The 13,073-nt window shown below is 39.7% G+C and overlaps 1 long non-coding RNA gene across 1 annotated transcript; it reads right to left on the bottom strand.

The window, feature by feature from the left end:
• Window positions 1-6,966: 6,966 nt before the first annotated feature.
• On the bottom strand, window positions 6,967-7,524 carry LOC108091922. Its single transcript, XR_001771422.2, has 2 exons — window positions 7,381-7,524; window positions 6,967-7,314 (listed from the first exon to the last, which is right to left on the bottom strand). It is a non-coding gene; the product is annotated as an uncharacterized LOC108091922 (long non-coding RNA).
• Between the last annotated feature and the right edge of the window lie 5,549 nt (window positions 7,525-13,073).

Here is a 13,073-nt window from a genome sequence, read left to right as displayed (position 1 = left end):
GGTTGGCTTTGACCAAAGTGTTTCCCACCTTTTGGCCACATAAAAATGAATTCAAATAGACGAAACAAATAAAAATAAAACATAAATAAATAGGCACACACACACAGGCGCAGCGGAGAGGAAAAGAGAGGGAAAGAGAGAGAGTCAGCATAGCAACATACAACAAAAATAAGTTCATTGAACTATTTGTGAGCTTTTTGGTGTGTGCCTGTAAACGTGTGTATCTGTATCTGTAAATGTATCTGTATCTGTGGTTGTGTTTCTTTAGTTTTATTCGTGGATTATGGTATCATAGCACATAGCTTCTTCTTCGAAAGGTTTTCGTCTGTCTGCTTCTTCTTGTCCATTTTTTTCTTATTTTTGTTGTATTTTTTGTATTTTTTTCTTGGTTTGTTTGAGGTGTCATGTGCTTCTTTTGGGTCTTGGATTTCGGCCTTTGTTTGCCGGCAGCCGGTGGTAATGTAAACTTTTATAACGAAATTAAAATTGATAGCAACACACAATTGTGATTAATCATAAGAACCATGGGAAGTGAGCCCTTTTGCATTTTGGCTTTTCAGCCAAGTCATTGGCCATCCAGGAATGCCCGAAAACCCAGCCCAGATTAACCCATTATTTGCAATCCGCACTTTAGTCGCGACATTTAATTCCCCATTAACAAAAAAAAAAGGGGGTGCGACCTTGAGTTTAGCAGGTGAGAAGCACATTAAAAGCAAGTCCTCTGTCTGTATAAATTGAAATTTAAATTGAGTCCCGAACAATACGCCGGCGAGCATTACGATCGAAAGTATTCCTATCACACATTAAACAGGGCGAAACTCGTCTGCTTGTTGGCAAACAGAATGCACTTAATTAACTCTGTTTCAAATACATTTTTTTCGATTGTGTGTTTTTATCCCAATAGTCTTGCTACTTTGCCAGACGATCGTTGGCACATTAGTCTTATTGTTATTATACTTCTTTGTTGCACAGATTAGCACCAATTAATTACTTTATCGTATTTTGAGCGAAACAAGTATTTTGCTTTGTTTTTTGTTATTTCTCGGCGAATTCTTTTTTGGGAAGAAATATTCCCGAAACCGGAATATGACGTTAGCCAGGGGGGAGAAGTCAATTACATGGGAATATTTTGAATGCTCTAGTTAGCGATCAACTGGGAGCCAATTAAAATAAAATGAAAGTAAATATTTATCCAATATCCGCAATTAGCATATAATAATAATTTGTTTAAATTGTTACATTCATAATCGGATTATGCAAATAAATCAATACAATAAATGTATGTAGTTTTGCGAATGCAGTACTGTGTGCAGAGCTTCACAGAAAAATAGTAGAAATTGCTATTAACATTTAATTAGTTCTTAGTAACTTTTCAGTAGCAGCACATATAATATGATATACTTTAAAATACTTACAAGAATTATGATTTATTACATCCCAGTCAGAAGTTCACGATCGCGACGTTTGCACGAAAATATAGAATGACATTCACCCCATTTATGGGCGCATGTGTCGCATTAAAAGTTTGGCTTTTGCATAAGCCAGATCAATAACCATGCAAATGGCTCTAAGGCGTTTAATGCACAAAATGCGCCACGGCCAAGCTCCCTGCTCCCCGCCCCCCAAAGTCCAAATCCACCCCCAACCGATCCCAATTGCCCACCTACGGCGAGTATCGCCGATCGCTGACAACATAAATAAATAATTAATAAATTAGAATAAGACGAGAAACGGAACACCGGGCACTTGAGCCAGTTTACGCGACAGAACTCGTGCCACAGTCGACTCAAAGCCAAGTTCAATATCAAATAACACGCGCTATGCTCGAGCTTGAGATCAGTCGTCAGCTCAATGATCGTATCGTTTCGTATCGTGTAGTATCGTAAAGTATCGGGAAAAGACGCCTAGTCATAGTTGCACACACGACTGTGTGGAGATCTGATGGAGAACAGGAAGCGTTGCTGCGATAAAAACGCCATAAATGGTGATTTGTAATAAATCAAAATTAGCAGCATACAACTTTGGGCCAACACTCACGCCCTTTGGCCGCGGCCAAAACTCCCCCTCCCCCCTCTACTCCACCAACCCCTCTACAACTAAATATACATATGTATATATATATCTGTATATATACTTGTAAGTGCAGGTTGCAATCAATGCCGTAATAGCAACAACAGCAATAACAACTTCCGTATTTCATGCGCTGTAATTTAGCTCAAGTAACAAAATGCAAAGCCAAACTAAATGTTGACGGTGACGCGACACGACGCTGAAACTTTGAGCCGAGATCGGGGAATTGCACGGAGAAAAACCGGGATCAAAGTTCAGTTCGTTGCATTTGGGAATCACATTTTACAAAGGGCAAAAAACATTTAAATAGCATATATCACATGGAATTTACAAGTGAAACAACAGAAATTGGCTGACCAGATCCTATAAATTTTTATAAACAAAAACAAACTCATTCAGGAAAGCCGGACATGTTGACCATATCATTTTCTCTGCCTGTGATCGGTAAGCCGAATCGGCAGCCAAGTGCCAGCTGAAAACTGAAAAACAGAAAACAGAAAACTGAAAAACAGAAAACGGCAAGCTGCAATCCAATATTTGCCATGTGAGCTGGCTAGCCGAAAGGCGACTCTCCTAACACGTCTGCACTCGATGGCCAGACACTTGCGGCGATTTGATTCGATTCGGATTCGTGTTTACATACAAATTGACATAATTTGTTTATAAATGTTTAATGATCGGCTGGTGACCAGGCCCAAACCAGACGCAGATTGTTTATGATTTGCAATTGTGCAAATACGCAAATAAACAATGCGAAAAAGAACATGCTAATGCAGATATCACAATGCGAAACATAAAAATCGGACACCACTGACATTTGCTGCCATAAATTGTTATACTTAATGCACCGACATCGTTTCGAACAACTTATAAATAGGTTATATTAATTAGTCGAACGCCGGCACAATAATTGGATTTATTTACAAGTTTAACTTGTTGCCAGCAGCCCATAAACCAAATGGGAAAAAAAAACCAAATTAAAACCCCACAAACATAAATAAAAAGCCCATGAAATTACCGAATCCAGATAATCGAGTGATTAAAACTGGATATGCATATCCTTAACTTTTTCAATTTGCCATTTTATTATTGTAGAAATGTTGAAATAATCGTACTGATTGCATAACACCCAAATCATCGTCAGCCAAAAGAAGAAGAAAACAAATGCGCACCCGGGAACGATTTAATAAAAAAGGAATACTAAAGGGGAAAAAATTAATTAACATATTTTTTTATATTAGGTTGTCTTGACGAAAGCCATCCGAGCGTTTGCATATAATTAAGGGACTTATGTACACAGCAAAGCAGCAACATTCGCAGATAATAACAGAGTCTACTTAAAATAACTTTATTCTTAGGCTGGGGTACGTAAATAAATAAATTGGGAGGGAGCGTCATGGTTCTTAGAAACTTGAACTAAGAAATATTTAAAGACTTTGCAATGAATATCGATTTGGTAAAAAAGTAAAAAATAGTTTGTAGTATTGGTTGGATTAAAGTTCAAGCAAAACAAACATTACTTTTAATGAAACCATTTAATGTTATTAAGAGCAAATGAACATCTCTTAATTATAAACGTAAAAACTCGGCACACTTTTCAAAATTTCTGGATTCACCCGCTGAAATATGTATTTATACACCTCCCAAGCAGCTTATGGGTGGCAAAAAACAAAAAAAAATAATCAAAACCCAACCCAGTCGCGTCAGTTGAACTGACGCAAATGAAGGCACCATAAATTGTATATATATCACCGATATATCGGAATCGGCCCGCGGGCAGTACATATACGAGTATACTCGCACATAAGTGCATTATTAGCACTTTCATGGAACTGAGAATGGAAATCGGAATGGAAATGTCAAATGGGCGCTGGACACACAGAGTGCGTAGAAGTTATCGGGGGGACAGACGGACAGTTGGCCAAAGTCGAGTAGATCGGTCTCTCTGACATATCGGCCATTACAATTATTATTACATATTAACATTTGTAGCATTCTTACATACTTAATACATTATTACAGTAATTTAATAACATGTTCTCATGGTCAACCTGCTGCTGCTGCTGTTGCTGCTGCTTTTGCTCTGGTGGAGTGCCAAGTGGATTCCATCCGAGTGCTGGATGGAGTGCCCAGTAATATTGACAGTATTGCGGTTGCATATTTTAAAGAACCTACCGCCCCCCTGACCACCACCCCATCGATTACATTGTAGCCAAGAGTGGGGAAACAACAACAGGAGGTCATAATGAACGACACTTTACGGGCAATGCGATCCGCTCCATTGATGGCTCAATGGGGTTCCGTTCCCGGTCAAATCAAATCGCAGATACAAACATCAAATATCACGATTTTCAGCTGTCACTCGCCGGTGGTGTTCACTGTCCACTGTCTTCGATGCGGATGCGGATGCGGACATTTGAGATCGCGGCGCTGCGACTCGGATTCGGACTCGGATTCGGTTTTTAGCTCCCCAGCTCCCCCGTGGAAAGTGAAAATGCATCGGTCTAATTATAACACGTGATATCATCGGACGCGCATGACTTAGGCGAAACTGCACCAGATCCGGCAACAACAATCGGCCAGAACCTGATTGGATTATGCCTTGTCTTGGATTATGGATTATGCACCGCCGCCCCGGGAGATTCGGATTCGAGCTCAAGTTCAATGTGGAAGCGGCTAATCCGAGCCGCCAGACAAGGCGAACCCTTGAAAATGGAAGCACCTCACTCACTATCTAATACACCGAGAAATATTTCTAGTCTGGGCTTTCTTCTTAGATAATGAAATGTAAATTCTTCAACTTGTGATTGTTTGTGGTTTTAGAAGAACTTTAACAATACGGTTTTAATCTTTTTAACAACATGTGGTTTGTTGATAAAATATAAATATATATTAAAATTGCTCGCAAATACAAAGATTAAAGTATTATCAATTATAAAGTATTACCTGCCTATTTTGCTTATCTACGATTCATACGTTTCAAACATGTGTTTCTTGCACTTGAAGTATTAATTTTTTTCAAGCGTAGTGTATTAGTGTAGGGTCCATTTGGAAAACTGTTCGTATTTCCCACCGTGTAGGGGGCCTCCATCGTCCACCCGATACGCCTCTGGACACCCAAAACCACAAACCTCGACGTGCAAATGTCTATGCAAATGCGCCGCCCCCCAGCAGTTGGCAACCCCTCACCTTCGAATCGGCGGCTTTTGCACAAACAATTTCATTTCGCTTTTAATTTCTTCGCGCAGCGCTTTTTCGTGTGTGTTTGTCAACTAAATTGGGTCTAGTTTATGCGGTTTTTTATGAATCTGACCTTAGTCATGATCATGAAACGCTCCACACCGATCCGCTGGGCTGCAATTGGGGCATGAATGGGGAAACTCAGTGCCAGTTACCCACTGGAAAAGAGGCTGGAAATTGGATAACAAGAGCAGCCGATTAGGGTGATTGTTTGAAATAGATTTAAATGGTTCGTGTTAACAAAAACCGATTCCTTTGCTTAAAATTAAAAGGTTACAAGGAATTGACAAACATAAAAGTTATTTAAAATATTATTAAGAGAATGACTCATTTTTTTAAGTAGATGAAATAAATTAACACAACTTACAAAAATTTACTTACTTACTTACTTTTGATTATTGTATTTGATTTAGTAAAGACATGTGAGGTTTTAAGAATATTTTAGTGATGATTTAATGCGAGAGTTTCAACTCCAACAGCCACTTGACAGAAGCTAACGAACCTAAATCTTGTTTGATTGACTATATAAAGATTTCAAACTGAAACTTAATACCCAACACGTGATAGAGGGCTTCGTTCTTCGCGATGAACCCCAAACAGCTGACGATTGACACATTTGCTGCTGCGGCTCCAAACAAGCTTCAAATCAAGTTCAAAGTCAAACTAATTATCAGCAATTCAGCTAATCAATAATAAAAGCCAGCGAGCATACATAGATAGAAAAATTCCCACTGACAGCGAACGCCCAAAAAACATGAAACATGTTTGGTTTAGGTTTGGGTTTATATTTAGTTTTTGTATATTTTTTTTGTGCCTCAGTTTCGGCAAGCAAAACAAAGCGCTTGGACTAGCCAAACTACTTACACCGACTACAAAATCCCACAAAACACACATAAATGCAAATAAATAATTAAAGGCAGCAGCAAATCAACGCGAGCAGCAATATTTTGGCAGCGAACTTGTTTAATTTGCATAAAGTCGCACAAATAAAAACGCAGATGCAATTAAAAAGGCGCGCGCGTAGATCCAGTCAGCTGATGATGGGTTCGGATTGGCTGGGGAAAAGTGCTCCAAAAGCCGGGGGCTCAGGCTCCAGGGGGATCCGCAACTGGAACCGGCAGCTGGGTAAATTTAAATACATTTTTTATATGCATTTCGTTGACATTTTTTCGCCTCGCCGTTGTTTAATACGGCTCGGAATTCAGGAATCGGAATCCACTGTCTTGAAACTAGTTCGTCGCAGAATTAGTGCAGTAAATATACAAAAAAAAAAAAAAAATCAAGAGAAAAAATAATGTATAAATATGCACGCTTTTGTGTGGGTTAAATATGTATGTGCGTACTTCTAAATTGAGTTTTATTTAGCGTGTTCTATTGAAAGGACAATAAACTCTCGGCGAAACGTCAAGGTCAACCACATCGCATTAGAAGACGACGATCAATTCTTATTCGGGCCGCTTTAGACATATGTATTTCGGTTCTAAATTCAGCACAACCCGATTGTTTTGGGTATGCAAATTGCACCAGAATGACAACTGATCATCTCCGTTGGAGGTGATAAATAATCTGAAAGTGCAATTAGGAGCAGTTGCCAAGGTTTAGTACTCCTTAAAAGGAATGCAACACCCCTTAAAATGTAAATTAAACGAGGTATAGTTTGGTTGGGCGTTACTACATATTTATTTGCTCTCAAAATACTTCATTGTGGTTCACGGATATTAGGATGTGAGGTGGTCAGCTTGGGCTAAGGACCTCTATCTCGATTGCGGATTGCCAACTGAATTGAGGGGGATGGTACCGCCCAAGTGCGTGGTTCTAGCAGCAAGGGTATCCACAGTAGCAGCCGCCACAGGGTCCACAGGCACAGCAGGGTCCGCAGACATTGGGTCCAAAAGAGGGTCCACATCCGAAGCCGCAGGGTGCGCAGCACGGTCCGCATGGCCCGCAGCAGGGCCCACAGCAGGGTCCACAAGGTCCGCAGCACATGATGAATCCGTAAAAATTCTGACAGAATAATAAAGCAAGAAATTAAACCTTGTTTCGGATTTATATAAACTATTTTTCACTTACTTCGAACCGAACGAGAAGTAATAATTTGAGAGTACACGAAAATGATGTTTTAGATGTGTTAGATGTGTTCACGTCGAGAGGACAACCCAAAATGATGTTTTAACAACCAAAAAAATAGTACATAACTTTGACAAAAGGATGTAAGGTTGCTTTATAATGTCTTACTTACAAAGGTTCTACACTTTAGCAGAAAAAACTAAGAGCAATCATTGTATTTTGCTTAATTATAAGTATAAATAATTTAAAAAAATTTCCATTGCACTTGCAAGCAGTTAAAATCGCACTTCAGATTGAATCGCATTGTTTATTACAACGAGCAGCCACTATTTTCGCAGTGCATTGTAACATGTGAAGTGAGTAAATGAGATTTAAATTTTCGTTTTGTGGACGGATCATGTGTTCATTGCACCCGGCTGAAGTTCGAATCGCTGCCGGTTCTCAAGTCGAGTTCTGCGCTGCAGTTTTGTTTACTCTTGATTTTGTCGTACTTTTTGATTAAGTGCATGGCGCATAGCTCCCCGACTCCGGGTATCGGGGGCTGAACGGGTATACTATATATGCAAGTGTATATGAAGTTCATTATCTGACCGAAGAGCCGTGTTGTTTCCCCAACTTAATCGAGCCAAGAATGTCGCATTGATAGAGGTCGATCACCAGCGATTGCGATTGCGCCTTGGATGTCACTCGTGTAATTGAGCGCAATTTATTTCATTTGCTAACGATTTTACGATTTCGGTTAATTAACCCCCGAAAAGCAGGAAGCAAACTAGTAGTTCCCATTGGAACCACATCGACATCCACATCCCCATCCCCATCCACACTTGTACCTTGGCCAAAATAAATGCTTATACAATGATTCGTATTTGTGCATGACTGACTCAGCCGGAGCGTTCGAATTGGCATTCGCATTCGGGCAGAAAAGTATGGGTTGCAAATAAAAAGCGCATAATAGGCGTTTAAATGCAATTTTCTCCGCAAAATGGTCGGTCGAAATATCAAAAATTCGAATTATATGTTTTGCAGCATGTTGATTAGAAAGAAATATGTGTGTGAGCGGAGGGTCGACCAGCAGAAGCAAAAAACCACGTCGACACACCGCACAGAAGTCCTCTGCCTTCTAGCAGAAATATTTGGGTAGCATCTCGCATCCGATGAGACGGACAAGTCCAACTCAAAGTCGAGCGGCTTCATCATTTTCATCACGGAGAAAAAATAAATATAAAGTTTAGCCCCCAAAAAAATGTGAAGGGTACTATTAGTAAATATTAATACTAGGTTTTCATTATAACTAACTTTACATTTGCTTTGGGTACCTTAAAATGTGTTTATAATACAAAACAAATTTAAGCAAATGAAAATTCTCTATATATACCCAACACGGATTGATTTCTATGTTTAGTTTAATTTTTTCCTGTGTGGGTTTCTGCTTTTTATTTGGCCAAGATGGATGGAACTCTGGTCAATAATTTTGTGAGGGTGCCGCCAAAAGGGCAGCAGACGCCGTTCTAACTTAGGTTTTTTTCACATTTGCGCTGGTCTTTTGTTTGAAATAGATTATTGGCAATACATATGTATAAAAATATTTTCATTCCGTCTGGAGACGGAGAGTTCAAGGATTTTTATTGGGTTCAGTGAACCAAATGTCTCTCCTCCGGCCGGAAATATCAAATTCGCTTTAATTATGGCCCCTCGCGCAACTTATTAATATAAGTTTGATGAAAAGTGAAACACAATGGGCAAACACAGATGTCATCATCGGATGGAAAGCGCTGAATAGTGCCAGTCAACCCAAGGAAATCAATATCCGCCTGCCGAAAGTGTGCGCCCTAATGACTTGGGGCGTGGCAATCGAAGATCTCAAAGTGTAAAAAGGGGCAGAAAGGGTAAAAGGTGAGTTAAGGTAACTCGAGAAGCCGTTGAAAGTGAAGAAAGCCCGTGCCGCCCCCTAAAAACTGGCAGCTGATCCCCTAAAAAGAAAAGTAATGAGTGATTTTACAAGATGTTCAAGACTCAGAAAGAATAATCTTATGAAAATAAAATAGTAGTAATATTTTACAACCTGAAAAGACAGTTTTATTTTTCTTGAGTTATAAATTAAGATTTTAACCATTATTACCGGCGTTGTAAAGAGCCTGAATGACTTGTGAACGTTTCAATTTAAAACCTGAAGTCCTGAAAGGGTAAAAGGTGATGGCAGGTAACTTGAGTAACCCAAGGAAAGTGAAGAAATCGTGAGTTCTAGGCACGTGCCGCCCCCCAAAAGGGATTCAGCTGTCGTGAAAAGGAAAGTGATCGCAACGTGGCCCAAAACCGATCCAAATTCAGATCGAAATCAGAGGAGTGGAAGCCCTAAATTCTGATTGATCGTGCGACATGGGATGCGGATGAGGCTGCCGGGAATTCCTAAGAAAATGGCACACACACAAAAAACGCAGCACGCAAAAAAAGGGTGGAATACAATATAATAATAATAAGGAGCAAGGGAGCAGAGAGCTCTTATTATTTAATTTGGAACTGGGCCGTTCTTGTTTTTTTTTTTTGGTTCTTGTTTTTCTGCTCCGGTATCAATGAATCGAAATGAAATAAAATGAAATGCGAATGTCTCGATCGCGTGCGGCAACATTTTCACAGATTCAAGATATCGAGTTTTGGGCTTTTTGCTCTGGATTCTGATTCTGCCATTTGATTTGTGCCTCCTTTTGATCGTGCCCCATTTTTTTCGTTGGCCGTTTGTGTGTAATATCGGGGGTTGTGTCTTCTGTTTAGGCTATAAATGGCATATTAATACATATTTTGGTTTAACCCTTCAACAGTTTTTGGGTCTTGTTTTTCCATAAGGTCTTAAAAAATACAAGTATGAAATATTTTAATTTGAATGTAAATACGATTATTCTTACTTTAAAATTTTATGAGTACAAGCTTTATAGAATCTAAAAATTCTTAAGATGCCTTTGTGAGTAAAATTTGAGGTGTTAATCCACCATTTTGTTGGTCAAATATTTCTACCAATGCGATAGTTTTTTCATAATTTTTTCCCGAGCCAGTTGATGACTAATACGCATGCAAGTTCCTCGAATTCCGCCACCCCCGCTGGCCCCTCTGCATTCCACAAATAGTAGCCTGCCAAATTGCAACTCAATTATAAATTGCAAAGGGGGAAATAAAAACTGAAATGCAAAGAAACCGAAAAGCGAAACCGAAACCAAAGAAACCAGGGAAAAAACCCAAAAGAGTCGCAGTGTAAAATTGTAGCTTAGGCAGCGGCAAAAACTGCTAATTTAACTGCTAGTTTCGCATGCTAACACACATGCACACGCCGAAAAGCTGGAAAGCATCAATGGAAATGCAATGAAAATGCAGGTTGAGCTCTGGAAAATCCATGATATGTGCGAGTACGGGGAAAATCTTCCGCGTTTGTGTAATGCAGGAAGATTTTGCATGATGTTTGCTTTTGCAGTTGCTGTATATTTTCCCTGGACTGCTGCCACATTGTATAGGTACTTTGATACACTTGGAGAAAATCTGGGATTAAATCTTATTATTATGTGTGCATTATATTCCATCCAAGAAATTTATATAACATTAAATAATTATATATTTTCGAATGCATTTCAATTATAATACAAATCAGCAAGAAATGAATTTTTTGTCAAATGTTTTTCATTTAATACATCTCTGAATGTGAAATTTTTTTCGGTGCACAACTAGATGTATTCGGGTGCTGACAGTTTCCCGTGAGATTGGCCAGTGGCGCCAGAAAGATTGCTGATCACCTGTGCCATCCGAAAGAATCGCCTGGTGGAGTCCAGTGGAAATGCCGCCAAATCGATCTTATAAATTTCTCTCCAGCGGATCGGTGATCGAAGATCCAAGATCGGAGAGCGAAAGCACGGGCTCCGTTTGAAAGAAAGCAGGTGAGAGCGACGATCGCTCGTAAAGAGCTCAAAACATGACACCCCAGATTCGCCCGCTCCTTGGCCGAAGGGGGAGGGGCTGGTGGTGTGGAGAGGGGGGAAGGGGCGGGAGAAAGGGGGAGGAGACAGCGTGCGAAAGTGAAATCGAACCTTCGCTGCCGGCGTTTGCGCTTTTAAGCAACAACAAAAACAACGAAGCCGGGCCGGTTTCAAAGTTTACGAGGGGCGCGACTACGCTGCACAGTGTATCAAATTCTTAGAGTTGTGAAACAAAATACCTCCCCCATTGATATCATATGATTTTTAGACCTTTTATGGAGGTTTGTGAGCTCTGCTAGAAACATGCAAAAAAAAAATACCTTACCCATTAAAACAACATCAGGTTTGACTGCTTTACGTACCGATAAAAACTTTTAAAAATGTCATAAACACGGGTTTGCATTTTTTGTAAAATTTTCTACAAATTTGAGTTTCCTAAATAAAATAAGTTTCCTAAAAAAATTAAGAAAAACACTTTGTTTTTTTAAATAAAATAATTTTTGGTCAGTAAGTGGAGGTTGAATAAAAAAAAAGACAATCCAAAGCTTGTGTATAGATTTATAAAAGTTAGTTGTTTTGCAAAAAAATAAAACAATTATTTATGGGGTACAATTTTTAACAAGACCTTTACCAAACTTTTTTTTGACAATGAAAGTCAAATAAAAAAAGCAAGAACCTGATCGTATTCAACAAAATAATTAATTACTACACACTGTGCACTGGAGATTCAGCTTTGGACAAGTGCAGGGAGCACGCCGAGCGGTTGGCTGTTGACTTAAATTAATAATAACAAAAATACGAATTTGTAAAAGTTTCGCATTTATTTTTACAGACGGTGAATGAAAATCCGTTTCGGTTTTAATTTTGGCTCCTCGCTGGCAGCTATCGTTTTTGGCCCGGTCAGTGAACTTTGTCCGACTGGACATTACTTTCGTCACGAAGAGTTTAGCATACGTGAGCGACCGCCGATGACGCGCTGGCCGGGCCCTAACCCGATAATTATAATTACCCACCGATTGCCGGGTGGGTGGGCGACGATGAGTCGGCTTTTCCTTCGATTCGGACGCATTTGAGGCTAATTTTGGACCTGGTCTTAACTCGGTCATCATCCAGCCCGAGTTTCGATTTCGATTTGGTTTATTTGTTTTGATTTCAATTCGTTCTAAATCGCAAATGAGGAAATTTAAATTTACTTACTAACTTTAACCCATGGCTTTTAGTGATATTTAAATGCTTAAGTGTTGGGACCAATTAAATATATTGCTTAATAGTGGGGTCCATGTTCTGCAAATCTTTATCAACGCCTTGTGATCGATGAACAGAATTTCCCTGACTGACTGCGATTACAGCAAAGCGATTCCAGTGGCAATTGGCAATGCAAATCAATTTTTAGATCTCGAGAAATATGCGGCTTTAATTAGTTAATAAGCGGCGCTGGCTCGCAGCTGACACCGTCGCGACATGGCCATGGCTTTGGCTTTGGCTTGGCTCTAAACTGTTGCTGTGTTTCTGTTACCGTGGCCATTGCGATTGGCTACCCAGGATTCCTCAGACGACGTTGATAAAGCTCGACTGGACCACAAATGGGCGTCGGGCGCAATTAGCGCCATATATCAATTACCGAGCACTGCTCCGCTCCACTCCACTCCACTCTACACCACTCCACACCAATCCAATCCAATCCATATTACGTATACGCAGGCGACGCGCGGCCAAAGTGTTTTCATTATAAATCATTTA

This window comes from Drosophila ficusphila, unplaced genomic scaffold (assembly GCF_018152265.1).
Source record: "Drosophila ficusphila isolate 14025-0441.05 unplaced genomic scaffold, ASM1815226v1 contig_791, whole genome shotgun sequence".
In the NCBI taxonomy this organism is placed as follows: domain Eukaryota; kingdom Metazoa; phylum Arthropoda; class Insecta; order Diptera; family Drosophilidae; genus Drosophila; species Drosophila ficusphila.
This window is presented reverse-complemented; position numbering and strand designations above follow the sequence as displayed.